Genomic DNA, 26293 nt, shown 5'->3' with positions numbered 1-26293 from the left:
ATATATATTAATTTCTACTCAGTGTTCCCCCACTGTGCTATTTTTAATCTTGTCTGAGTGTTATGTGTTTTTTATGGGGGGGGGGTTACTTGTTGTCAAAATACATTAATATACCAAATAAAATGTATATTTTTGGATACCACTTGTGTATATTTATTTTTTAAGATACATTTGGGGTATAGGGTGTAGATTTGTTGTAGGTTATATATCATTTGGTATCTTAGCCCTAATTTATTACTTAAATTTCTTTTTTTTTTTTGCTTCATCATAATTTGTGTATTTGGTGGCCTTATTTATGTAGTTTTTTTTTTCTCTTTAAAAAGGGACTCTATCCTTTATTGGGAGCTTTATGTGTGGGGCTCACTCAGGTCCCCTGGGGGGGCTGTGTTTCTGTGAACTAGGTTTTCTGGAGGACAGCTGCCAGCCCTTTGCAGCGGCTCCCTCTGCAGGTGTTCTTCCCTGCTCACCTCTGAACTGCATTCTGCAAGTTATATTGGTTTTCCTTACCCCCACTATGGGGGATGGCAGCGTTTGGTGAGGGGGTTATGGTGGCACATGGCTCCGCTCTTCTTCCAGCGTGCGATCCGGGAGGCCAGGCCGTGCCTCCTCTTCAGGAGGTTATGACGGCATGTGGCTCCAGCCTTTCTTGTACCCCTGAGCCAGCGCACGAACCGAGAGGCCAGGCAGTGGCTCCCCTCCAGGTTCGCACGCTCCACTGCTTCTTCTTACGACCGACGGGTGCTTACCCATGGCCGTGACGCTGTGCGCCTTCAGCGGAGTTTAGCTCCGCCCCTCAACCATTGTGGGGGTTGGCGGCGCTCCATAGTCAGAGTTGCACTGTCGGCCTCCATGAGCTGCGGCACGACGGGAGCTCTTCCTGTCCGGCCCGTTCTTGTCCCCTGGCCTCGAAACTGTGCAGCACCTTAGCAGGTGCTTCTGAGCGTGCCGCTTTGTGCCGTCGCCGCTCCTGGGGCTGCCCATGTGTGTGTTTTCTTTAGTGGTCCCCAGGGTGTGGACGTCCTGCCCATCTCTCTTTGGGGACCTCGTGGGAAGATTCAACACAGGGTGCCTTGCTCCCCATGCTTTTTTCATGCATGTTAGAAAATAAATAAATACATTTTATTCCCTGGTCAATCAGACCATTTTGTGGCATTTGGCACCCTCTTGTGGCCAATCATTGTATTGCACTCTGATTTTTATTGCTGCTCCCCCCTTGCCAACCACTTGCTATTACAGCCTTGGTCGGCCATATCTGTTTTTACCAGTTTTATATTTGCAGGGTCCCTTCCTAGGGTCTGTATTGGGGGCTGCTTTATTTGCTTCAGTCACCCTGTAAGGTGACCTGCTATACACAAATTACATTGAGTCGGTTGAAGTATGTCTTTGGCGTCCCTAATTTCTGCATTGTCGCTTACTGTCAGGGAGCATATGCGATCCGCCGTGGCGGGTTGTTGCCAGGGATTTCATGATCCCTTGGAAACTACCAGGGATGTATTCAATGTCTGTTCTCCTTTACCACTGAGTGGCATACCATGTAAAAGGGCTTTTGCGTTCCTTGCAGACGCTAAGGTCTCTTTTGAGTTTCCTCCTCTGTCAGGTCTGCCGGCCACCCATCCAGGGGGTGTTCTTGGCATGTCATACTATATGATTCCATTCTCCACAGGCTACTGCATCCGCGGCTGGTGCTCCGGATCCCCACATCTAGCGCAGGGCCTCCGTGGGAATATCCCTGCGTGGGCATGGACTGGACCTGATATCAATATGCCGGTCAGTAGTCTCGCCTGTCACTCATCTTACAGCTGCCGCATCCATGGCTGGCACTCCGGTACCCCACTGCTGGTGCGAGGTGTACGAAGGAGTGACCCGTTGTATACTATGGACCCATACCAGTCAGCCAGACATGTGGTCTGTGTGGTTTCCTCTGCCGCCTGTCGCTCATCACACAGCTAATGTATCTGCGGCTGGAGTTCCGGTACCTCACTGCTGTGCGAGTTGTCCGAAGGAATGACCTGTTGTCTACCATGGACCCATACCAGTAAGCCAGACAGTGGTCTGCATGGTTTCCTCCACTGCCTGTCACAAGGCTGATGTACCTGCAGCTGGAGTTCCTGTACCCCACTGCTGTGCACGGTATACGAAGAAGTGATCCAGCGTGTCCTACGGACCCTACACGGGATGAGGGGTATGCGCTCCACGGCTCCTCAGCCTCCCCGATCTCCAGGGGGGGGGGGGGGGGTGCAGTTTCTATCCATGGCTACTAGGCCTCCCCGACCTCCCACCTGTCACATGGGGCACAGTGATCGCCTATCTGACTGTTCCCTTATCGCCAACACCTATACGTGTATCTGTTCAGTCAGACTGTTGTCTGCACGGTTTCCACCGCCATCAGTCTCTGATCTCAGGGCTGCCACGGGCATGGCCAGGTTTCCCGTACCTCACTGCTGGGGTGAGGGATCTGGATGATGGTCCCTGCAGGTACATGGGACTGCTGCCAGTCAGCCAGTCCTTCATCTGCTGGATCGCCTATGCCGCCAGGTCGCTTGTTGGATAGCCCACACTCCAGTACCTCACTTATGTGGGAGGTTTCGAAGGAGTGACCCTGTGTGTTCAGGAATCCTATACCAGTCGGCCAGACAGTTGTCCGCATGCTTACTACTACGTCGGGCCAACTACCATACACTTTCCACACCGTGGACGGTAGTCCAAGGTATGGTTCCTAGTTAGTCACCCCATGTTGCCCCATGGGCCCTATACAGTGCACCACATACTGGTTCGCAGGGTTCCCTACTTTACCAGGTCCCTCTCTACATGCCTGCCGCTTTCAGACAAAAGGCTGGTAACCCACTTTCAGGGTGTGGTTCCTTATGCGGGATGCGGCATGGCCATGTCCCTATTCCAGACAGCCATACTGTGTCTGCATGGTTTTCTACTCCACCAGGTCACCTCCCCCAGTCCTGCTGCTACCGCGGCTGCAGTCCGATAACTCACTTTCCATGTGAAGTTCCACGTAGTGTGTCTCTATGGGTTCATGGGACCTCTTTTACCTGTAAGTCAGACTGTGTCTGCATGTTTCCTGCTCAACATACATACTTCATCTCTTGCATCTGTGCCTGCAGTCATGGTGTGTGGCACCATTAGGAGATGGGGTGTGGGTTTTTCCTGCAGGTTCCAGGGACCTTCACGACAACAACACTCTCTTCCCCTTTCTTAGGTTGCAACATTAGTCTGCTAGGGGCATATTGTTACGCCGAGCGCTCCGGGTCCCTGCTCCTCCCCAGAGTGCTCGCGGCGTCTCTCTCTGCAACGCCCCGGTCAGATCCGCTGACCGGGAGCGCTGCACTGACACTGCCGGCGGGGATGCGATTCGCATAGCGGGACACGCCCGCTCGCAAATCGCGTCCCAAGTCACTCACCTGTCCCGGCCCCCGGCTGTCATGTCCTTGCGCGCGCGGCTCCGCTCCTTAGGGCGCACACGCGCCAGCTCTCTAGGATTTAAAGGGCCTGTGCACCAATGATTGGTGCCTGGCCCAATCAGCCTAATTAGCTTCCACCTGCTCCCTGTCCATATTACCTCACTTCCCCTGCACTTCCTTGTCGGATCTTGTTGCCTTGTGCCAGTGAAAGAGTTTAGTGTTGTCCAAAGCCTGTGTTCCAGATCTCCTGCTATCCTCTTTAACTACGAACCTTGCCGCCTGCCCCTACCTTCTGCTACGTCTGACCTTGCCTCTGCCTAGTCCTTCTGTCCCACGCCTTCTCAGCAGTCAGCGAGGTTGAGCCGTTGCCGGTGGATACGACCTGGTTGCTACCGCCGCAGCAAGACCATCCCGCTTTGCGGCGGGCTCTGGTGAAAACCAGTAGCAACTTAGAACCGGTCCACCGACACGATCCACGCCAATCCCTCGCTGACACAGAGGATCCACATCCAGCTAGCCGAATCCTAACACATATCTTCCATCCTGCCGGTCTGTTGGATGTCTGCGGTTTCCTTTGTGTCTGCAGTCTTGGTATCCCACTATTTTGGTGCAGTACTCATGTCTGTGTCTCTACATATGCTAAGGCCACTCTGCACATGTTCGGTGGGGTGTGCGGCGGTTGAGCACCTCTGTTCTGGCAGGCGCCTGATGGGGCGACACAGTTGCCTTAGTCTTCACCTGGAATGGCTCTCAACGCGGTCGGTTGTGTGTGCTTCTTACTTGCATTCGTAGTCATGTCTTGTATTTTTTCCCAGCTCCAGTGTTGGTTCCTCCATACCGCAATGGGTTGTCGCAGGGGCCCTGGGGGCTACGTCCACCCGGCACTTTGTCCCGTGGCTGTGGGGCGGCATTTCCCTGCCCCTACAGTGCCAGGCGCACTTTGACAATCCCCCTTCCACAGGGGGTACGGGGATCAGGGAGCTTGGTATGGTCAGTACTTGAGTTTCATCTTGACCACCCCTTGCTTCCCCTCCACTAGGGGGACTATTTTGTTGAGCACTTTCTGCTTCCAAAATGGAGCCATCTCTCTTTTCCCACAATATAGGTGGGGTATCTGGCTGGGCCCTTGTTTTTTGCTGAGAGCAATCAACTGAGCTTTTTGCTTTCTATGCTTGTGTGCTTACTGTATGCGATTGCAGCCTGGCTCTCTTTCAGTTTCTTGGTTATCTACTACTGCTCACGCAGCCTTGGCACTCTCCTCTGTTGGAGGAGTTTATGTAATCATCTATGGTTCAGCGACAGCCGGTCTAGCCACCGTCTGTTGTTTGGGTCCTACCATTGCTCTCTTTCTCCCTTTTGGTGCAATCTCCTGGAAGGGTGTGTTCTTCCTTCCCTTTTGACAGGGTTAGTTGCGCTGCACTGACACCTTAGTCTACTGGAGAAACCTTCCTGTGCACATAACCTGGGAGTCCCAGCTGGGTTCCCTTTTGTTTCCCCCTCCGTTCCCGTTCTGGAACATTGTCCTAGGTTGCTGTGGCGTTTCTTCTTTTCAAGCGGCTCTCCCGGTTCTTTGGGCCTTGGTGATGGTTGAGGTCTTGGGCATGTATAGTGATCCTGCCCAGACTTCTCTGCAATCCCATTTGATGGGCAGTCTTTCTGGACTGCACTTCTTCATGTCTCAACATGGAAGTTTGTCGCCCAGAAGTTGGGTTTCCTTACTCTTCAGGTGTAAGTCTTCCAGGTGACTCAGGCCCCCTACAGCTTCCATGTCGGTCGCTCCGGTTTTCCGGGATGTCCCCATTTAAGGGCATTCCGCTCCTTTCCTCCTTCGGGGTCCATGTACTCCTGAGATGGGTGGCGTTCCGGTCATCCGGATTCCACCAGTCGAGCTACTGTCACCTTCTGGGTGCTCACAGCGGGTCCCTGGGACAGGGGTTTTGGGCCTGCAGCTGTTCAAGTCTTACGCTGCTCTCCCTGCTCTCCCTGCTGTTTTTCCGCCATGTCCTCTTGAATCTGTTTGCCTCTGGATGGGGCTCTCTTGTGCCCTTTTCCATTCTTGTTTCCCAGCCGGGCTGGCCCTGTCTGGTTCCGTGTTCCTTGGAGTTTTCCTATCTGCTGCCCGGTTGGTTCCGGCCCATCTGGCTTCCTAGTCGACTTTTTCTTGTCTCTATATGGCCTGTGTGTGTCTTGAGTCTCTACAGAGGATGGTCCCTTCCTTTGGTATCCTAGTCCATCTCCTTGGACAAGGGATCTTCCGGGAGCTCAGTTCCTGGGCCTCGGTTGTCTCTGCCCGGGATCTCGTCCGCAGGCTTTGCAGACATGTTAGTTCGGTCTCTGGACTGATTCCCTTTCTCTGGTGGTTGTTTTTACCACCCAAGGGGACGGCTTTGGTATGTCCCATCAGTATAGGTTCCACCAACGAAGAGCGACTTAGAAATGGAGATTTTTTTTGTACTCACCGTAAAATCTCTTTCTGTAGCCTTCATTGGGGGACAACACACCCACCCATTTCTTCAATTTGTATCCCGATGATCTTTTCCGGTTGTTGTTTTATTTTTTTTCTCAGGCCCTTCAGACTTGTTCTTTGTTGGCTTCTCCTACTGCTTTGTGACAAAACTGATTACCTAACTTCCAGTGGGCGGGGTATATCCTGCCAGGGAGGAGCAACTTTTTTTCCCCCCTAGTGTCAGCGCCTCCTAGTTTCAAGAGCCTATACCCATCAGTATAGGTGTCCTCCAATGAAGGCTACAAAAAAGATTTAATGGTGAGTACAAAAAAAATCTATTTTTTATGGTCTTTCAGGGGTTATGTGGTATTGGAGGATAATAAGGCCCTTGTGGACTGGCTCTTTCTCAGTCATCTCAAGAGGAGACAATATGAATTTGAATCAGGTGTCAGTGGATTTCTTATCGCCTACAGTTACATGGTGCAGTGGAAATATCCATCCTAGATGGTATTTTCCATAATCTCTGTCTTTGCTCCTCCTCTAGTGCTAAGCAGAAGGATGGCATTAGCCATTAAGAGGAATTGTGTCACAGTCAGCTTTGTGTTGTTGCAGAGGTGCTAGAGGTGAAAGCAGTACTTGAGCCCAGCACTAGTGGGACTGGTGGTGGTAAGCATGGTGGTGAGATTGTAAGGCGATTGGGCTGATGTTTTTCATTAACCCCTCAGTTGCCGTGATCAATACTGATCACGGCATTTGCGGGAATGTAGCACTCTGAATGGATGATCGGATGGGACTGCCGCGGTGATCCGATGATCCAAGAGGGTTGACTGAGGTGCCCACACCTGCCTCCATCTGTCCTCCTGGCATCTTGTTCTCTGGTATGCTTTCCAGCAGACCAGAGAAGTAGATCACCAAAAACACTGATCAGTGTCATGCATATGCATAGCACGGATCAGTATCTGCAGCCTAAAGACTGTAAAAAACTGTTCCCAGTGGGAACATAAAAAGTGTAAAAATAGTGAAAAAAGGTTTTTTTAAAAGTGAAAAAGCCCCTCCCCTAATAAAGAATTACATGGCCCCCTTTACCCCAAAAAGGGTAAAAAAATTAATAAGCATATTTGGTATTGCTGCATGCTTAAATCTCCCAACTATCAAAATATAATGATAATGATCCCGTACGGTGAACATCATAAAGAAAAAGTAAAAAATGTTGGCTTTTTTTCATATCAAAATTACATTACAAAAAAATCACATAAACGCAATCATGGTAGCAATAACAACTACAGATGATTGCGCAAAAAACTTAGCCCTCATACATCCCTGTATACAACAAAATTTTTGTCTTTTAAATTTTTTATGGTATATAAAGTGATCAAAAATGCACAGTTTTTGACATTTGTGTTTTTTTTACGTGTATGTCATTGACTGGGTGGTTTAACTAACCTTATATTTTAATAGTTCGGACATTTACGCACACGGCGGTACCACACATGATTATGTTTATTTTTTATTACATTATTTTATTTAAAAAATGGAAAAAGGGGAGGGGGGAATTTAAACTTTTATTAGAAAGGGGTTAATTCACTTTTATTAACTTTTTTTTACAATTGCATTCACTGTTCAATGCTATGCCATAGCTGCTTTATCCTGGCCAGAGCCTCAGAGCATCTATCGGATGGTAAAGGAGACAGGTAAGGGCCCTCTCACCATCCACTGATCGATTTAGCTACGGATGTCCCCATCAACTGCCTTGAGCTAACCGGCACCGTTAACCTCGTATTTTAGACACCACAATCAACTTTGATCGTGGCTTCTAAAGGGTTTATGCCCGGCATCGACCTGATCGGCAAAGTAAGTCATTAACCGCAGGTCCTAGCGGCTGATAGCAGCTTGTGAGCACGCTTCAAACCCCGGTAACCGCACCAGGGCGTGCAGGTACATCCTTGGTCCTAAAGTACCAGGGTGCAAGGGCGTACTTGTACACCCTTCATCCTAAAGGAGTTCATATTCAAAAAAAATTAAACACCCATATTACAAAAGGTCGTTAATTTTCATCGGTAACAACATATAAAAAGTTTTTGGATCTGACAGTGCCCATTTAAAAAAAAAAAAAAAAAAAAGCATTGCAGAGGGTGGGCACAGCCTGGGGGTGGTGTACCTATCCCTTTACTGTGTTTTTCCATGTGGAAATTCTTCTCTATCTTACCAGATGCAGAAAATCAGGCACAGTGCCATCTCTGCAAAAGAAAGTAAGGCATAGCCAGGGTCCAGGTTTAGGAATTACGGCTTTACGTAAGCACATAGGGAGATTTATCAAAACTTGTGAAGAGGAAAAGTGGTGCAGTTGCAGACATTCGGTATTATTTTCTCATTTTTAAAAAGGCCTCTGAAAAATAAAAGAGTCTGAATGGTTTCTTTGGGCAAATGTTCCACTGTTCCTTTGCACAGGTTTTTCCATGGAGCGGCATCACAAGTCCTGGTTAGAAGTATCACTAGTCCACCACTGCCTACTGTCCACTGACTACTACAGTTATCACCAGTCCACCACCATTGCTCCTACTGCTACCAGCCAGGCCAACATATGCACAACCCATTATCCCAAAAAAGGGATTGTTTTTTGGCTTTTCATACAAAAGCTATTTCTTCTTCATTGTTTTGGGACACCAAAAGGAAGATTTTTTTTTAACAGTTGAAAAAATCCATTGCGACTTTACTTGCCATATTCGAAACCTGTTGCAACTCCCAAAAAGGAAGAAGACAAAAAAAAAAAAAGAATAGAATTTCCTCTGTAGCATACAGCTGCTAATAAGTACTGGAAGGGTAAAGTTTTTTTTAATAGAAGTAATTTACAAATCTGTTTAACTTTCTGGCACCAGTTGATTTAAAAAAAAAAAATTCCCCCTTTAAGGCTGCAAACTAAACTTTTTTGAAAAGTTTGGCTTCCCCACTGAACTGAACTTCACTCAACTCTACTCACAAAGTACCTGCGGGATCAAGAACAATTTGGGGTTCACAAATTCCAAATACCTGTCAAGTATTTATATGGTGCGTTGAATTCTAGAAGGGATTAAAGGTGTAACTAAGTCCATAGGTCCATCTTTGAGAAGGTCTATGTCTATGTTGGGAACATTTCTGCTTTTTGTTTACAGAAAACATCTTTCAATCTGTAATGGTGACATGGCAGCGCCAACTGTGGGTACAATGTATAAGATAGAAGGGTTACAAACGAAGGGGACATTACAAGGAAAAAGATATGCTCTACATGTAGCACCCCCAATGAATAGTCCTCTTGTGAAGGTTGTACAAGGAAAACGAGACACTGATGATAGGGAAAAACAATTCAATAATGGTCTCAGCATTTGGAAGTTCCTTTTTCATTAGACAATTTTGGATAAAAGGTTAACAAATTTGTAAAGGAGGACCTGCATGTTGTAGCCCTAAAAATGTTGTAGTAGTGGTAGGACATGGCAATGTAGTAAGAAGAATGTAGTATCAGACAGCAGACAAGAGGGGTGAGGTCGCAACGTTCCCCATGCTAGTTGTGCAACAGCTGGAAAACTACAGGTTGGGAAACTCTGCTGTTCAGGACTAGGTACGTTTATTAAAGGGGTACTCCGGTGGAAAACATTTTTGTTTTAAATCAACTGGTGCCAGAAAGTTTAACAGATTTGTAAATTACTTCTATTAAAAAATCAATCCTTCCAGTACTTATTAGCTGCTGAATACTACAGAGGAAATTATTTTCTTTTTGGAACACAGTGCTCTCTGCTGACATCACGAGCACAGTGCTCTCTGCTGACATCTCTGTCCATTTTAGGACGGGCGGGGGGAAGGAATGGGGAAGTAAGCGATATTTATTGCTGCCCTTCCTAGTGGGTGCCAAACTGCATCTCCCAGCATGCCCAGACAGCCAAAGGCTGTCTGGGCATGCTGGGAGTTGTAGTTTTGCAACATCTGGAGGGTCACAGTTTGGAGACCACTGTTACAGGGGTGCCCAAACTGTAGCCCTCCAGATGTTGCCAAACTACAACTTTCAGCATGCCTAGACTGTCCAAGCATGCTGGGAGTTGTAGTTCTGTAACATCTGTCCCTTCAGATTTTGCAATTTTCATGAAATTTTTGAAAATTGCTGCTCTACTTTGAGGCCCTCCAATTTTTTCAAAAAGTAAAAAATGTCCATTTTATGATGCCAACATAAAGTGGACATATTGTATTTGTGAATAAAAATAAAATTTATTGGGAATATCCATTTTCCTTATAAGCAGAGAGCTTCAAAGTTAGAAAAATGCTAAATTTTCTAAATTTTCATGAAATTTTGGGATTTTTCACCAAAAAAGGATGCAAGTAATGACGAAAATTTACCACCAAAATAAAGTAGAATATGTCACGAAAAAACTATCTCAGAATCAGAATATTCGGTAAAAGCGTTTTAGAGTTACTGATGCGTAAAGCGACGGTGGTCAGAATTGCGAAAAAGGGCTGCGTCCTTAAGGTGAAAAAGGGCTGCGTCCTTAAGGGGTTAACCAGTAGATAAAAAAAAAAAAATTTAAAAAGTTTTCCGCCAGAGTACACCTTTAAGCTGTCAGAAAATATTCCTTGTTCCATAAATGGTGTCAGGCGGAAAAATGTATTACACTACAATACCCAGCTGCAAACTATGATACAATGACAACTTTACAGTGTGTAACAAAACTCACATCTAAGGGTGGCAACACACTGACACAGATACACAATGCAGCATGATGTACTACAGCTGTATACTCAACTGCACAACTTTCTGTCCAGTCGAAAATGATTTACAGCGGTGAAGTCAAACACAATGTTATAAATTACAACATTCCACCATAAACATCATTTGTTTACTGGCAGCATTGTTCAGCTGCGATGTGAGACATAAACTGTAGATTTTTAGTCTATAAACTGCCCAATGCAACGATATAGCATAATTTGCTCCAGGTTGTAATACGCCGATGTAAGACTTTACACAAAAGTGCTATTTGAGGCTCTCAGAGCCGGATATAGATGCAATGCCTACAGCAACGATGTCACATGTCATGGTATCTCATGATGTCACTCTTTATATGAACTATATACATTGGATAAATGAAGTATTTATTTGCCTAGTGAGATTCTAGCAAGATTACTTCATTGCACAAGTAAAAGGATATGTCAGTACTAACCATAAGGCTTGATTTTACTGGGGTTTCTAAAAGAGCCACTGCAGATATATATGAACAGGAAGAAATGACTGGAGATGCTACATCACGGCCGTGCCCCGCTCGTGCGTGACGTCACAGTCATGCCCCTTCAATGCAAGTCTATGGGAGGGGGCGTGACTGCCGTCACGCCCCCTCCCATAGACTTGCATTGAAGGGGCGTGACTGTGACATCACGAGTGGGGCACGGCCGCGATGTCGCATCGCCAGTGGCCATTATGGCATGAGCGGGACTTGGCAGCGACATCACGAGCCTATGGCGCTGCACCCGACGCTCTAAACGAACGCTGGGTGCGGCAGGGAGATCGCGCGGGTCACCAACTGCGGAACCCCTGCGATCAGACATCTTATCCCCTATCCTTTGGATAAGATGTCTAGGGGTGGACTGCCCCTTTAAATGGGTCACACCGGGCTTCTGATAAATGACTGAGACAGCTAAAAAATCCCAAGACAGAGAAGGGGCATGGATGTGAGGCCTGTTATTTATTGCAGACTTCAAAACTTGGAGGTTGATTTTTAGAGAACTGATTTTCTAAAGAAGAGTTTATGGCAGAAAACTGGACCTACAGTGGTAAACTTTTCTCTTTTCTGAATTTAGTAGACAGGAAGTCACATGGGAAACAGTTTCTAAAAAAAATAAAAAATACTATTTAACAAAGCCCCTCCAAACATGATTGTGGTTGTGGTAGGTCTTCGTGCAGTAAAAAGTGTTTCTATGACTCAGGCTGAGAAATCATCTACCAATATTAAAAGGTATCCCCTATCTACAGGATAGGAGATACGGTAACTTACTGATTTGTAGGGGAGTGGAGCCCCCTTGTCCCCTGAGCGATTGGACAATCCATTTACTCTCTATGGGGGGTATTTATCATTGCATATACACGTCTTTTATTGCGTACTATTGTCGCATTTCCACTGAGACATTGCCATTTGCGACTTTTCATTGCGCCTTTGTCATTACGTGGTTTTCTGGTTCCGACTGCAAATCAACTTTTGACAGCTTCTTTTTTGCAGTGGTCGGGAATTAACTATTAGCGCCTTTTATACTTTGATGCAAAAACTGTTACCAATACCGCAATTTTGTCTTAATTTTTAAACTGACATGAAAAAGTGCCATACCATCAGTTTTGGCTAGTAAACCCCAATAAACGCCGAAGTTACGATATAGCGTGCGACAAATGATAAATTTGGCGCAAGTCTGTCGAAAACAACGCAAAAAAAAATAAATAGGGTAAAAAAATCACATAGAACAACCAGTTTTGATAAATACCCCCCTATGAGACTTCTAAATAGCTGATTTTAGCACTCAGCAGTGTTCAGAAGTACCATGGAAATGGATGGAGTGGTGGTCAAGTCTACCAGATTGTAGGATGTAGGCTCAGTGTAGATACCTGTACTGTTTTAGAAGTTTTAGACTTCATGGCATGTCCATTTAACTGCTCTTGAGTTACTTGAGGCTATTATCACTACTGTATCATTCTATTTTTCTTCTGAAGTACTTTCGGAATTAGCAGAAAAGGGGAAATACATTCATCCACTGCATGTAGGTGATCTGCTATGAGCAAAACTTAAAAAGTTGCTTAAGCTCTTTCATCAACATTAAATCTATGTTGGGAACCCATTTTTTTCAGATTTTCTTGAAAATGTTCAGGTTGAAGGCCATTCTGATGGCTAGATAACAAGCTTTCACATTCAAGGAACCCCAAGGTGTCCTCTACCCACTGCATTAGGAGAGATCATTCCCGTGATAAGGTGACAAGGCCGGACTTAAGTCCAACCCTGTTTGTTCACATAGAATACTACTGTCAGGATGTTGGACCGGACTAGGAAATTTTTCTCTGAAAAAAAATTGAAGGGCTAACCCAACCACTCTTGATTCTTTCAAAGCAAAACAAAAAAATTTAAAATCCACCCTACCTGTGGACTAAAAAATCTGGAATATGGGATCTTTAGCCCCAATCTGAAGCATCCAAGGTGAGGACTATTGGGAAATGAAAAACAGGATTGCCAGAGAGGGATGTTTCGATCCACCAGATCTGATTTGAATTTAGATCTCCTTAACCAAAGCCTTGGAAGGAGATCATTGTTTCAGGTTGAACCATTGTAGTATTCTTCTGTGGGCTGTAGCTCATAAAACAGCCTTATTGATGTAGTGAGCATGTCTTTGCGGACTTAAAGGGATACTCTGGTGGAAAACATTTTTTATTTAAATCAACCGGTGCCAGAAAGTTAAACAGAGTTGTAAATGACTTCTATTAAAAAATCTTTACATTTTAGCAGCTGTATGCTACAGAGGAAATTTTTTTCTCTTTGAATTTCTTTTTTGTCTTGTCCACAGTGCTCTCTGCTGACACCTGGTGCCCGTATCAGGTACTGTCCAGTGCAGGAGAAAAAAATCATTGTGCGACGAAATTGAAGAAAAAACGCCATTTTGTAACTTTTGGGGGCTTCCGTTTCTATGCAGTAAATTTTTCAGTAAAAATGACACCTGATCTTTATTCTGTAGGTCCATACAATTAAAATGATACCCTACTTATATAGGTTTGATTTTGTCGCACTTCTGGAAAAAATCATAACTACATGCACGGAAATGTATACGTTTAAAATTGTCATATTCTGACCCCTATAACTTTTTTATTTTTCCGCGTATGGGGCGGTATTAGTGCTAATTTTTTGCGCCGTGATCTGAAGTTTTTAGCGGTACCATTTTTGCATTGATCAGACTTTTTGATAGCTTTTTATTCATTTTTTCATTATATACAAAGCGACCAAAAATACGTTATTTTGGACTTTTGATTTTTTTGCGCGTACGCCATTGACCGTGCGGTTTAATTAATGATATATTTTTATAGATCGGACATTTATGCAGGTGGCGATACCACATATGTTTATATTTATTTTTATTTACATGGTGTTTTTTTTATGGGAAAAGGGGGCTGATTTGAACTTTTATTAAGGAAAGGGTTAAATCACATTTATTAACTTTTTTTTTTACACTTTTTTTTGCAGTGTTATAGCTCCCATAGGGACCTATAACACTGCACACACTGATTGACAGCACTGTTCACTGCAAAGCCATAGCTTTGCAGTGATCAGCGTTATTGGCGGTCCATTGCTCAAGCCTGCATCTCAGGCTTCGAGCAATCAATCGCCGAATGGACATGCCGTAGGCAGGTAAGAGGACCTCTGCTCGTGTCCCAGCTGATCTGGACACCGCCTTTTCACTGTGGTGATCCCCATCAGCCCCACTGAGTAGCCGGACAGCTTTCACTTTCGTTTTAGACACGGCGTTCAACACTGAACGCCGCGTCTAAAGGGTTAATAGCGCGCAGTACCGCGATCGCTGCTGCGCGCTACTAGCCCCGGGTCCCGGCTTCAGATATATGCCGGGACCGACCCGATATGACGCGGAGTCACCGCGTGACCCCGCGTTATATCGCGGGAGCCGGCCAAGGATGTAAATATATCTCCTTGCTCGTTAAGGGGTTAAGATTTTTAAATAGAAGTAATTTAGAAATCTGTTTAACTTTTTGGCACCAAACTTGTTTTCCACCAGAGTACCCCTTTAAGTCCTTTCTACATATGATCTACATGTATGTGATATGTTGGGTGGGGATTATGGAGCGGCCTTGGGAGCTCTTTGCAGCTGACAACAGCTGTCAGTAGGGACAACAGCATCTAAGAGGTTATATGACGAGTGCCAGTCGTGTCATCCATCTGATTGGCACCCATCACACACTCGCAGGATGCCGATTGCATTTCATTGCAACTGAAGGCCTCTGTGGCTACTATTGGTAATCTACTATTATAGCTTGACATAGGCAGGTTGTCATTGTCATTTGCAGAAGTGTAGTGCAGCAGTGCACTGTACAAGCGAATGGAAAATTGCTTGTACAAGGTCCCTAGGGGGACAAATAAAAGTGTAAAAAAACGTATTGAAAACTATAAAAAAAAAAAATAGCATGAACCATAAAATAAAGTTAACATGTAATTTTTTTCCTGCACAGTGAACACAGAAAAAAATGAACTCCATGAAACTGCCCAATTGCTTTTCTATTCAGTTATTATTTTTTCCCCCTTCAATCTCAACCCATAAATAATGTTTTTCTGTTTCACGATACATTATATGGTAAAAATGAAGAGTCAGGGATGTGGAATTTTTATCACCCGACGCCCGGGACATGCAGTTCCCAGGCGCCGGGCAGGTGAATTTTTCAGGTCCTTAGCCCTGCTTCGGTCAAACAGGGCCAGACCTAAAAGCCCCCGACAAGCACGGCGGTGCTCAGAGGGGACTATGGTGCAGGCTCCCGACTCCAGCCCGCTCCATACTCTGCAGCCCCCAGCTGATTTCAGTGGCTGGGGGCAGCAGCTGATAGCCAGCACTGGCTGACTATTAACCCTTTAGATCGCTGCTGTCAAAGCTGACAGCGGCATCTAAAGGGACATGTAAATGCTCCTGGTAGGCTAGTGGGTGGATCAGTGGGGGGCGATCCACTATAGAGGTAGCTGGAGGACTTACCTCTGCTTCCCTGGTCTCTGCAGATCAGCACCTTGTCCTTACGAAGGGCCCATTCCAGGCCGGAAACGCGTTGATATGTGCTTCGAATAAACGCTATTTTTATCTATTTGGTCTACAATTGTCGGACTGACTATCTAACGGGATCTGGTGCTTTTGAAAAGTTCAATTTCCTTCACTTTTGCCTGCTTTCCTGGTGTCCGTGGCTCTGTCATTGATAGAGCCTGGCTGAACTAGGCTCTATCAATAGATTGCAGAGCACACAGATCAATGGAGTTCAATAGAACTCTATTGATCTGTATAAGGAATCTAATGATTCCTCCTAAAAGTCTAATAAACTGTAAAAAAAAATGTAATAAAAGTTTTAAAAGACACACATTAACCCCTTCCATATTAAAAGTTCAAATCTCACCCTTTTCCTATATAAAAACATGTAAACATAATAAAAATAAGCATATTTAGTATCGCTGCGTGCGTTACTGTACAAAATATTAAAATATAATATTATGTGTCCCGTAAAGTGAATTACTTAAATGTAAAAAAAAAAAAAAAGAAAAAAATACCAAACCACAGAATTGCAATTTTTATAATATCCCAGAAAAAAAAAGTCAAAAGCTATGAAAAAGTCAGATCAATACCAAAATGGTACCGATACAAAAAAAAACAGATTGTGGCGCAAAAAATTAGCCCTCATACAGCCTGGTATGCTGCAAAATAATTTTTTTTTTTAAAGCTACAGTGGTAAGAAAATTGCAATTAAAAGAAAAATCTAAAAAAGTTCTTTAAAAATGTGGAAAACATGATGGAAACTATACAAATCTGGTATTGCTTTAATCAGCCCACCTAAAGTATCAAAATAACATGTTAGTTGACCACAAGAAAAGAAAAGAAAACCACCAAATCTGCAAAATTATCTTTTACTATTTCAATTTCACTTCACCAATATTTTTGTTTTTGTTTCTGAGAATATGTTATGGAAATATTAAAAGGTATCATTATAGTAGTTATTTATGGCCATTATAGGGCGAGGAGGAAAAAACAAGAGTGTAAAAGTGAAAATTGGCCCCGACAAGTGGATCGTCATGAGGGACAAGTAGATTTTGCTCTGTTTTAGTCCCATGGACAAGTAGTTTTTTGTAAAATTTCCACACCCCTGAGAGTACCATTAAAAAGTAGAACTTGTCTTGCAAAACAATAAGCCTCAATGTGGCTCTGTCAATGGAACAGTAAAACATTTTGTGGATCTTATAAGGTTAGAAGTGGAAAAAAAAAACAAAAGCGGAAAAAACTAACATAGCTGCAATGTGACACGGTTAAAGGGGTTAGAGGTTATAGGGGATAAGATGTCAGATCACCGGGATTCCGCTGCTGGGGACCCCCGAGATCGCCGCGGCGGCACCGCACTATCATTACTGCACAGAGCGAATTCGCTCTGTGCGTAATGACGGGCGATACAGGTGATGGAGCAGCGCAACATCATGGCTCCGCCCCTCATGACATCATGGCCCGCCCCCTTAATGCAAGTCTATCGCAGGGGGCGTGACAACCTCCATGCCCCCTCCCATAGACTTGTATTGAGGGGGCGGGCCGTGACGTCACGAGGGGCGGAGCCGTGACATCACGATGCTCCGGCCCCTGTATTGCCTGTCATTACGCGCAGAGCGAACTCGCTCTGTGCAGTAATGATAGCGGGGTGCCGCAGCGGCGATCCCGGGGATCCCCAGCAGCGGGACGGCGGCGATCTGACATCTTATCCCATCTCCTTTGGATAGGGGATAAGATGTCTAGGGGCGGAGTATCCCTTTAAGGACTAGATGGTCCACAAAATATTTTTCCTTCTTTTTAGAAAAATAAAGCCACCATTTTGGGTCATTTATCTGAATATTTTTTTTTTTTAATGTTTTTCTTTGCAGCTTGTATAAATGTATTATTTTTGTCTTTATGGGATAAAAAAACCTTCATCCGTGTCACTTGAAGAGGAATCATCCGACAATATTTCCCCCTCAGAAATTTGTTGAAGATCAGAGAGTGAGGACAAACCAGATTTATGACTAGAGGGTTGCTCCAACCTTTTGCGCTTTGATTTATGCCATTTGCCACTTTCTGAAATGCTTCAGATAATTGGGACTTAAACCATGAGAAAAAAATAGCTTTGCCTTAGATTGGACCGATGAATCATCACCAGCAGAAATCCCGAGTTCACAAACATCACTTTCCTATTCATCAGGTAAAGGTTGTTAGCGTTTGGCAAACATGTCTGCACGTCCTCCTCCTCCCCTTCTTAATACCCCCCAGAGCTGGACTTCTATAGCATTATAAAGGACCTGTAAATAAACATGAGAAGCAGAGTGCTCACCTGCGGAGACATCTAAGCAGGGAACCGCTATATACTTTAACTGCAAGTAAGTTCTGCTGCCCAGCTGAATGTGCTATGCAAAGAGAAGGCTTGTGGGATATCCAGTGGTTCCACACGTGTGCTGATCATCCCGAAACAGCTGTCTGCAGATGGGTACTCTTTCCTTTTGGTGAAATTCCTGGCTGGGCATAAATTGCCAATCGGTTTCTAATACCGTATATACTCGAGTATAAGCCGACCCGAGTATAAGCCGAGACCCCTAATTTCAACCCAAAATCCCAGGAAAAGTTATTGACTCGAGTATAAGCCTAGGGTGGGAAATACATCATCCCCCCCTGTCATCATCCAGACCCCCTTCATTAACATCCTCATCATCATCACCGCCTGTCATCATCCAGACCCTCATCATCATCACCTGTCATTATCCCCTTGTCATCATCCCACACCCCCCCTTCATCATCCCCTTGTCATCATCCCCACCCCCCTTCATCATCCCCTTGTCATCATTCCCACCCCCCTTCATCATCATCCCACACACCCCCCTTCATCATCCCCACCCCCCTTTATCATCCCCTTGTCATCATCCCCACCCCCTTCATCATCCCCTTGTAATCATCCCACACCCCCCCCTTCATCATCCCCTTGTCATCATCCCACACCCCCCCCCTTCATCATCCCACACCCCCCTTCATCATCCCACACCCCCCCTTCATCATCCTCTTGTCATCATCCGCCCGCAGTGGTCTTCAACCTGCGGACCTCCAGAGGTTTCAAAACTACAACTCCCAGCAAGCCCGGGCAGCCATCGGCTGTCCGGGCTTGCTGGGAGTTGTAGTTTTGAAACCTCCAGAGGTCCGCAGGTTGAAGACCACTGCGGCCTTCAACATCATCCAGCCCCCTCTCGCCCCCCTTTAGTTCTGTACAGTACTCGCCTCTGCTCGGCGCTGGTCCGGTGCTGCAGGGCTGTCCGGTGAGGAGGTCGTCCGGTGGGATAGTGGTTCCGGGCTGCTATCTTCACCGGGGGCGCCTCTTCTCCGCGCTGCGGGCCCAGAATAGAGGCGTTGCCTGGACGATGACACAGAAGTACGTTGGCAATGAACGTACCTCTGCGTCATTGTCAAGGCAACGTGACTATTCTGGGGCCGGGCCCGAAGCGCTTAGAAGAGGCCTCCCCGGTGAAGATAGCAGCCCGGAACCACTATCCCACCGGACGACCTCCTCACCGGACAGCCCTGCAGCACCGGACCAGCGCCGAGCGGAGGTGAGTACTGTGCAGAACTAAAGGGGGGCGAGAGGGGGCTGGATGATGTCGAAGGCCGCAGTGGTCTTCAACCTGCGGACCTCCGGAGGTTTCAAAACTACAACTCCCAGCAAGCCCGGACAGCCGATGTCTGCCCGGGCTTGCTGGGAGTTGTAGTTTTGAAACCTCTGGAGGTCCGCAGGTTGAAGACCACTGCGGGTGGAGAGTTCACTCGAGTATAAGCCGAGGGGGGTGTTTTCAGCACGAAAAATCGTGCTGAAAAACTCGGCTTATACTCGAGTATATACGGTACTCAATAGTTGGAGTGAAAAGCTGATGTTAAGGGAAAGCTTCCTTGCATATCCTTTCTTCCCAGAATTATAAGTGGGGAGTTAATAGACTGTAAATCTCCACACACCATTATAGTGTTCTCTTCAAAGAGATTATCCCTTTGCTCCTTTAAAGCCTCTATCTTTAATTTTCAGTTCTCTCTGAACTAATGATTGGAGAATAGCTTCTATGATGTCTCCCATACACAAGCACATAGGTAAGAGTATTATAGTAGTTATATTCTTGTATATAGGGGGCAGTATTATAGTAGTTATATTCTTGTACATATAGACAGTATTATAATAGTTATTTTCTTGTACATAGGAGGCAGTATTATAGTAGTTATATTCTTGTACATAGGAGGCAGTATTATAGTAGTTATATTCTTGTACATATAGACAGTATTATAATAGTTATATTCTTGTACATAGGAGGCAGTATTATAGTAATTATATTCTTGTACATAGGAGACAGTATTATAGTAGTTATATTATTATACATAGGAGCAGTATTATAGTAGTTATATTCTTGTACATATAGACAGTATTATAATAGTTATATTCTTGTACATAGGGAGCAGTTTTATAGTAGGTATATTCTTGTACATAGGAGGCAGTATTATAGTGGTTATATTCTTGTACATAGGGGGGCAGTAGTTATATTCTTGTACATAGGGGGCAGTATTGTAGTGGTTATAGAAAAATAGACTAAAAGGTTGTTAGTATACATTTTGATCAAAAAGTACTAGCCCACTCACCACGTCAAGGCCATCTATTTAGAGTTGGTCCCTAACCCAACATTGGCGTAGCGCTAGGCGACAGCCAACACCACTGCAACACCATGCCCACAGGGGGAGCGACCCAGTGGCCAGGCAGCCCCACTGCTGCCCGACCAAGCCCCTAGCTCCGGGCCACACCACCCAACAGACAAAGCATCACAGTAACAATGCCCGCTGCAATGCAACCACACCAATGTGAATACCTACCAAGTGCTCCCTGCCAGAGAACTGGGAGAATGCTAGGAGGAATCCCTTATGCAGTCTCCTGCTAATTAAAAATGCCTGGGCCGAATGGGTGGAGCAGAGTGCTGGCAGACTCCTAGCATTCTCCCAGCCCTGTAGCAGGGAGCTCTTGGTAGGTATTCACATTGGTGTGGTTGCACTGCGGCGGTCATTGTTACTGTGATGCTTTGTCTGAGGGGTGGTGTGGTCCGGAGCCAGGGGCTTAGTTGGGCAGCAGTGGGGCTGCCTGGCCACTGGGTCGCTCCCCCCTGTGGGCATGGTGTTGCAGTGGTGGTGGCTGTGGCCTGGCGCTACGCCAATGTTGGGTTAGGGACTCACTCTTAATAGGTGGCCTTGACGTGGTGAGTGGGCTTGTACTTTTTGATCAAAATGTATACTAACAACCTTTTAGTCTTTGAATTTATGCTGAGAAGCAAGTAGATCATAATACACATTGTGGATGTGCGGCTGTGTTTCTTTTTCTCTATTTTTGTTTTAAAAATGTAGTCTGTCCCCTCTCCAGCACTCTGCTCCATCCATTCGGCCCAGTTGTTTTTAATTAGCAGAAGACTGCATAAGCGTTTCCTCCTATCATTCTCCCAGCCCTCTGGCAGGGAGCTCTTGGTAGGTATTCACACTGGTGTGGTTGCACTGCGGCGATCATTGTTACTGTGATGCTTTGTCTGTGGGGTGGTGTAGCCCGGAGCCAGGGGCTTGGTCGTGCAGCAGTGGGGCTGCCTGGCTACTGGGTCACTCCCCCTGTGGGCATGGCGTTGCGGTGGTGGTGGCCATGTTGGGTTAGGGACTCACTCTAAATAGGTGGCCTTGACATGGCGAGTGGGCTTGTACTTTTTGATCAAAATGTATACTAACAACCTTTTGAATTTATGCTGAGAAGCAAGTAGATCATAATACACATTGTGGATGTGCGGCTGTGTTTCTTTTTCTCTATTTTTGGTTTACAATTATAGTGGTTATATTCTTGTACATAGGGAGCAGTATTATTCTAGTTATATTATTGTGCATAGGGGGCAGTATTATAGTAGTTATATTTTTGTACATAGGGGCAGTATTATAGTGGTTATATTCTTGTACACAGAGGACAGTATTATAGTAGTTATATCCTTGTACATAGAAAGCAGTATTATAGAAGTTATATTCTTGTACATAAGGGGCAGTATTATAGTAGTTATATTCTTGTACATAGGGATCAGTATTATAGTAGTTATATTATTGTACATATGGGACAGTATAATAGTAGTTATATTCTTGTACATTGGGGCCAGTATTATAGTAGTTATATTCTTGTACATAGGGAGCAGTATTATTGTAGTTAAATTCTTGTACATATGGGACAGTATTATAGTAGTTATATCCTTGTACATAGAAAGCAGTATTATAGAAGTTATATTCTTGTACATAGGAGGCAGTATTATAGTAGTTATATTCTTGTACAAAAGGATCAGTATTATAGTAGTTATATTATTGTACATAGGGGACAGTATTATTGTAGTTAAATTCTTGTACACAGAGGACAGTATTATAGTAGTTATATTCTTGTACATAGGGGACAGTATTATAGTAGTTATATTATTGTACATAGGAGTCAGTATTATTGTAGTTAAATTCTTGTACACAGAGGACAGAATTATAGTAGTTATATTCTTGTACATAGGGGACAGTATTATAGTAGTTATGTTCTTGTACAGAGGGGACAGTATTATAGTAGATATATTGTTGTACATATGGGACAGTATTATAGTAGTTATATTCTTGTACATAGGGGCAGTATTATAGTAGGTATATCTAAGTGGAGAGAGGCGAGTGGCACCAGTGACTGGACTCCCTAAGTAACAGCCTATTCGTGGAGGTGTTGTCTTGGAGCTTCAGGTATACAAAATCTCTGGGGGTGCAGGTATAAATTCGGTAGTCCATAAATATGAATAAGAGAAGAAGAAATGAAGATACCGCACTCACCCACTGTATGTACTTGAAGATGTAGATTTATTCAGATCCTTGGAGATGGATCCGTAAGGTGGAGGACATGGAGGGGGATGAACGCCAGGACTAGTTTCGCGAAACTAGTCCTGGCGTTCATCCCCCTCCATGTCCTCCACCTTACGGATCCATCTCCAAGGATCTGAATAAATCTACATCTTCAAGTACATACAGTGGGTGAGTGCGGTATCTTCATTTCTTCTTCTCTTATTCATATTTATAGTAGGTATATTCTTGTACATAGGAGCAGTATTATAGTAGTTACATTCCTGTATATAGGGGCAGTATTATAGTAGGTATATTCTTGTACATAGGAGCAGTATTATGGTAGTTATATTCTTGTACATAGGGATCAGTATTATAGTAGTTATATTCTTGTACATATGGAACATTATTATAGTAGTTATATTCTTGTTCATAGGCTTGTTGTTCTTTTTTCCTCATGGGGTACTAATGGGCAGAGGAGAAAGACTCAGATGAGAATGTGACATCCGTGTTCCATCCCTAGGTATGATGGAGAGGAACATCTAAAACAAAACAAAAATGTGGTTTGAGAAATGTTTACCCTGGGATTGTTTACAGGAGGATTTAATGTTATTTCAATCTTGCCTGGAGCTGCCCTTTAAGTTGTTTGTAAATATTTCTAATAGTATCATCCACACCAGTTATATACTGATGATGATCTTTGTTAAGAACTTCCCAGGCCATTTCTCTGTTCTACAAACTGTAACAAGTTATTAGAAAAAACACAAGCAGATCTTTATCTCAGCACTGTCCAGAGTCAGATTACATCTCTGCATTTCCTCTTTTCCCTTCCTGGATGTGTCTTGCTAAATAACGGACACATGTTCAAAGTATCACTAGTATTGTAATAGAATATTCAGGATTCAGGGTGGTCTTTATCTACTGTCCTGCTTGGGAGGTGTGTATTTTTTTTAATGCTATAGCAACGGTCAACAATTAGCTTTTACAAGAAAAAAAGTAAACATCTGACTGGCTAGAGAAGATTCACCATGGTCGTCACAACAGCCCCTGATCTCTATCAGTTGCCAGAGTGAAAGTGCTGGAAATGGTGTTCTTATCGCGGCCACCAGGGACGCTGTCTACAAAAATGTTGTATGGAGCCCATTAAATTAAGGACCCTTTACCAAGTCCTAAAATGGAAAGAACACCGAGCCCTGCTAAGCCACATAGTACAGTGGATCCCACCAATTTTTAGCTTCTACATCAATACTGATGAAAGCATTAGGCTGACCATACACATTTGACCATGTATTCTAAATAAGAAGAGAGGAGAAAGCTGCTGCTAGACCCCCTGGTTGCAACTTATCTCCCTGGGAACAAAAGGTGCAGATACTTGAAATCCAATATACCACATTATTAGTTCCTCCAATATCTATTGTCAAGGTGGAGTTAGGAGGCCACCATACACATTAGATGGTGGGCTGGGTTTGGTCAACACATATCTAATGGTCAAGTTTAGAAATGTCCGTCTACATGTGAAGATTGTTTAAAGGGGTACTGCCGTGGAAAACTTTTTTTTTTTTTTTTTAAATTAACTGGTGCCAGAAAGTTAAACTGATTTGTAAATCACTTCTATTAAAAAATCTTAATCCTTCCGGTACTTTTTAGGGGCTGTATACTAAAGAGAAATCCAAAAAAGAAATGCATTTCCTGTGATGTCCTGACCACAGTGCTCTCTGCTGACCTCTGCTGTCCATTTTAGGGACTGGAGAAAATCCCCATAGCAAACATATGCTTCTCTGAACAGTTCCTAAAATGGACAGCAGAGGTCAGCAGAGAGCACTGTGGTCAGGACATCACAGGAAATGCATTTCTTTTTTGGATTTCTCTTTAGTATACAGCCCCTAAAAAGTACTGGAAGGATTAAGATTTTTTAATAGAAGTGATTTACAAATCTGTTCAACTTTCTGGCACCAGTTGATTTAAAAAAAAAAAAAAAAGTTCTCCACGGACTGTCATAGTCCCTTCTTTCTGGGAATAAGTGGGGGTCCGGTAGTTATCCTGTAAAGTGTTTGCTTGATTTAGAGACTATAACTTTTTGGACTATAACTAAACGTGGAAAGTCAGGGATATAATGACAGAAACGTTATTTGCCTATGGAAATCAGATGCAATGTTGCAGTAAGAACAAAGCTTCTCCCAGGACACTTGAGATATTATTGTGTTTTTATATGATATATAATCTCTAACTGTATTATTGTCACTGATGGCGCACACAGGAGCCCTCGTCGGTCTTCATGCAAATTTGGATGTTTTGTGAAACAAATGTTTTATGACATGAAGTCGGTACAGTTGCTTTACTGTCATCATTTTTGGCAACTATACAATTCCAGTTACCTGATTATCAGGTTTCTGAATTATCAGATTCTGTTAAAGTAGAACTCTGTTCACTAACTAAATAGTTTACTCTTTCCTCCTCTTTGAAATTTACTTTCCAACAGGAAGAGATATTTTTGGACTCCATCAGAACCTCTGTATGGTTTGGCTTGTTATCTAGACGCTGCAGGATCGGCAGAGTATTCATTTCTGCATAGAACAGGCCTGATCTGTACAGTGATCCCTCAACTTACAATGGCCTCAACATACAATAGTTTCAACATACAATGGTCTTTTCTGGACCATCGTAACTTGAAACCAGACTCAACATACAATGCTACGGACAGTGCAGATCTGTGACACGTGTCAATGGCCTGAAGAACTGACCAATCAGAATGGAAATTTACACCTGTACTACTAAAGTGCATGCACTGACTGTCTGGTAGCGCCTCCCTACAATACAGGGAGGTACTACATGTTCTGTATTACTCTTTACCTGTGCCATGGTTAGCTGCTCCTTTGTACACAGGTAAGGGCGGCTCCATTTTGCGTGTACTGTACAGGACCCTGCAGAAGCTCCTGTCCTGTATATAGACCAGTCTTTCCTAACCAGGGTGCCTCCAGCTGTTTCAAAACTACAATTCCCAGCCTTTGGCTGTCCAGGCATGCTAGGTGTTGTAGTTTTGCAATAGCTGGAGGCACCCTGGATGGGAAACACTGACATAGACCGTGATTTACAGCTCCCAGCAGCTCTTTCTTACTTTTATATGTAAGAATTTGCTTTATCTGTATTAGTTATCTACTTATTTATCTTTAATCCTCACTTTTTCCTATTTTTGGATGACATTTTGGTGGCTTCAGAACCAATTACCAGGTTTCCATAGAGTTCTGGTCTCAACAAACAATGGTTTCAACATAGAACAAAAAGGGATTCCTACCTTCACGGCCACTTTCCCACCTCTTTTGCAGGCTGGTTTCTACCTCTCGGCTCTCAGAGTTTTGGAAAGCCCTCTAATTCTGGATTAATGGTGCCTGTTTGTAGAAGTTTAACTATCTTCATGTTTTAGGTGTCTTGTATCCCTTTAAAATGCATATTTGTCCCCCAAAGTCCACATATATGATCTGAGTTACTCAAACCACACCCTTGAACCTCCCTGAAATTACTTAATTCAGTGCATTTCCGCTTTTTTGCTCTATGTAGTTTATTATGTGAGATAAAACGGAGGAGCGCCCACCTTAGATGTTTGCAGGGCATAAACAGCGCTGAAGGGGAATGTTTTCTGAACAGGCACCCAAAGGGTTAATCAGGATTGTTTAAGAACCCACAGGTTGCTGTATCAACTGCAAGGGTTAATGATTGCAGCGCAGGGGGCAGGGTACCCATTTCGCTTCCACTTCCTCCTTCTGGCCTCATGTTTCTCTTTATGGTTTCATAGATC

General features: G+C 44.3%; 1 protein-coding gene across 1 annotated transcript in view; it reads right to left on the bottom strand.

Moving 5' to 3' along the window:
* Positions 1-25941, bottom strand: part of RGS19 (regulator of G protein signaling 19) — a 64986-nt gene extending 39045 nt beyond the window's left edge. Inside the window, exon 1 of the mRNA XM_056549379.1 lies at positions 25793-25941. The gene's annotated coding sequence lies outside the window, so the exon portion shown is untranslated. The remainder of the gene's footprint in view (positions 1-25792) is intronic.
* Positions 25942-26293: the final 352 nt, after the last annotated feature.

Source organism: Hyla sarda, chromosome 12 (assembly GCF_029499605.1).
Source record: "Hyla sarda isolate aHylSar1 chromosome 12, aHylSar1.hap1, whole genome shotgun sequence".
Lineage (NCBI taxonomy): Eukaryota > Metazoa > Chordata > Amphibia > Anura > Hylidae > Hyla > Hyla sarda.
Note: the sequence above shows the minus strand (reverse complement) of the source record. Positions and strands in the feature narration are given on the sequence as shown.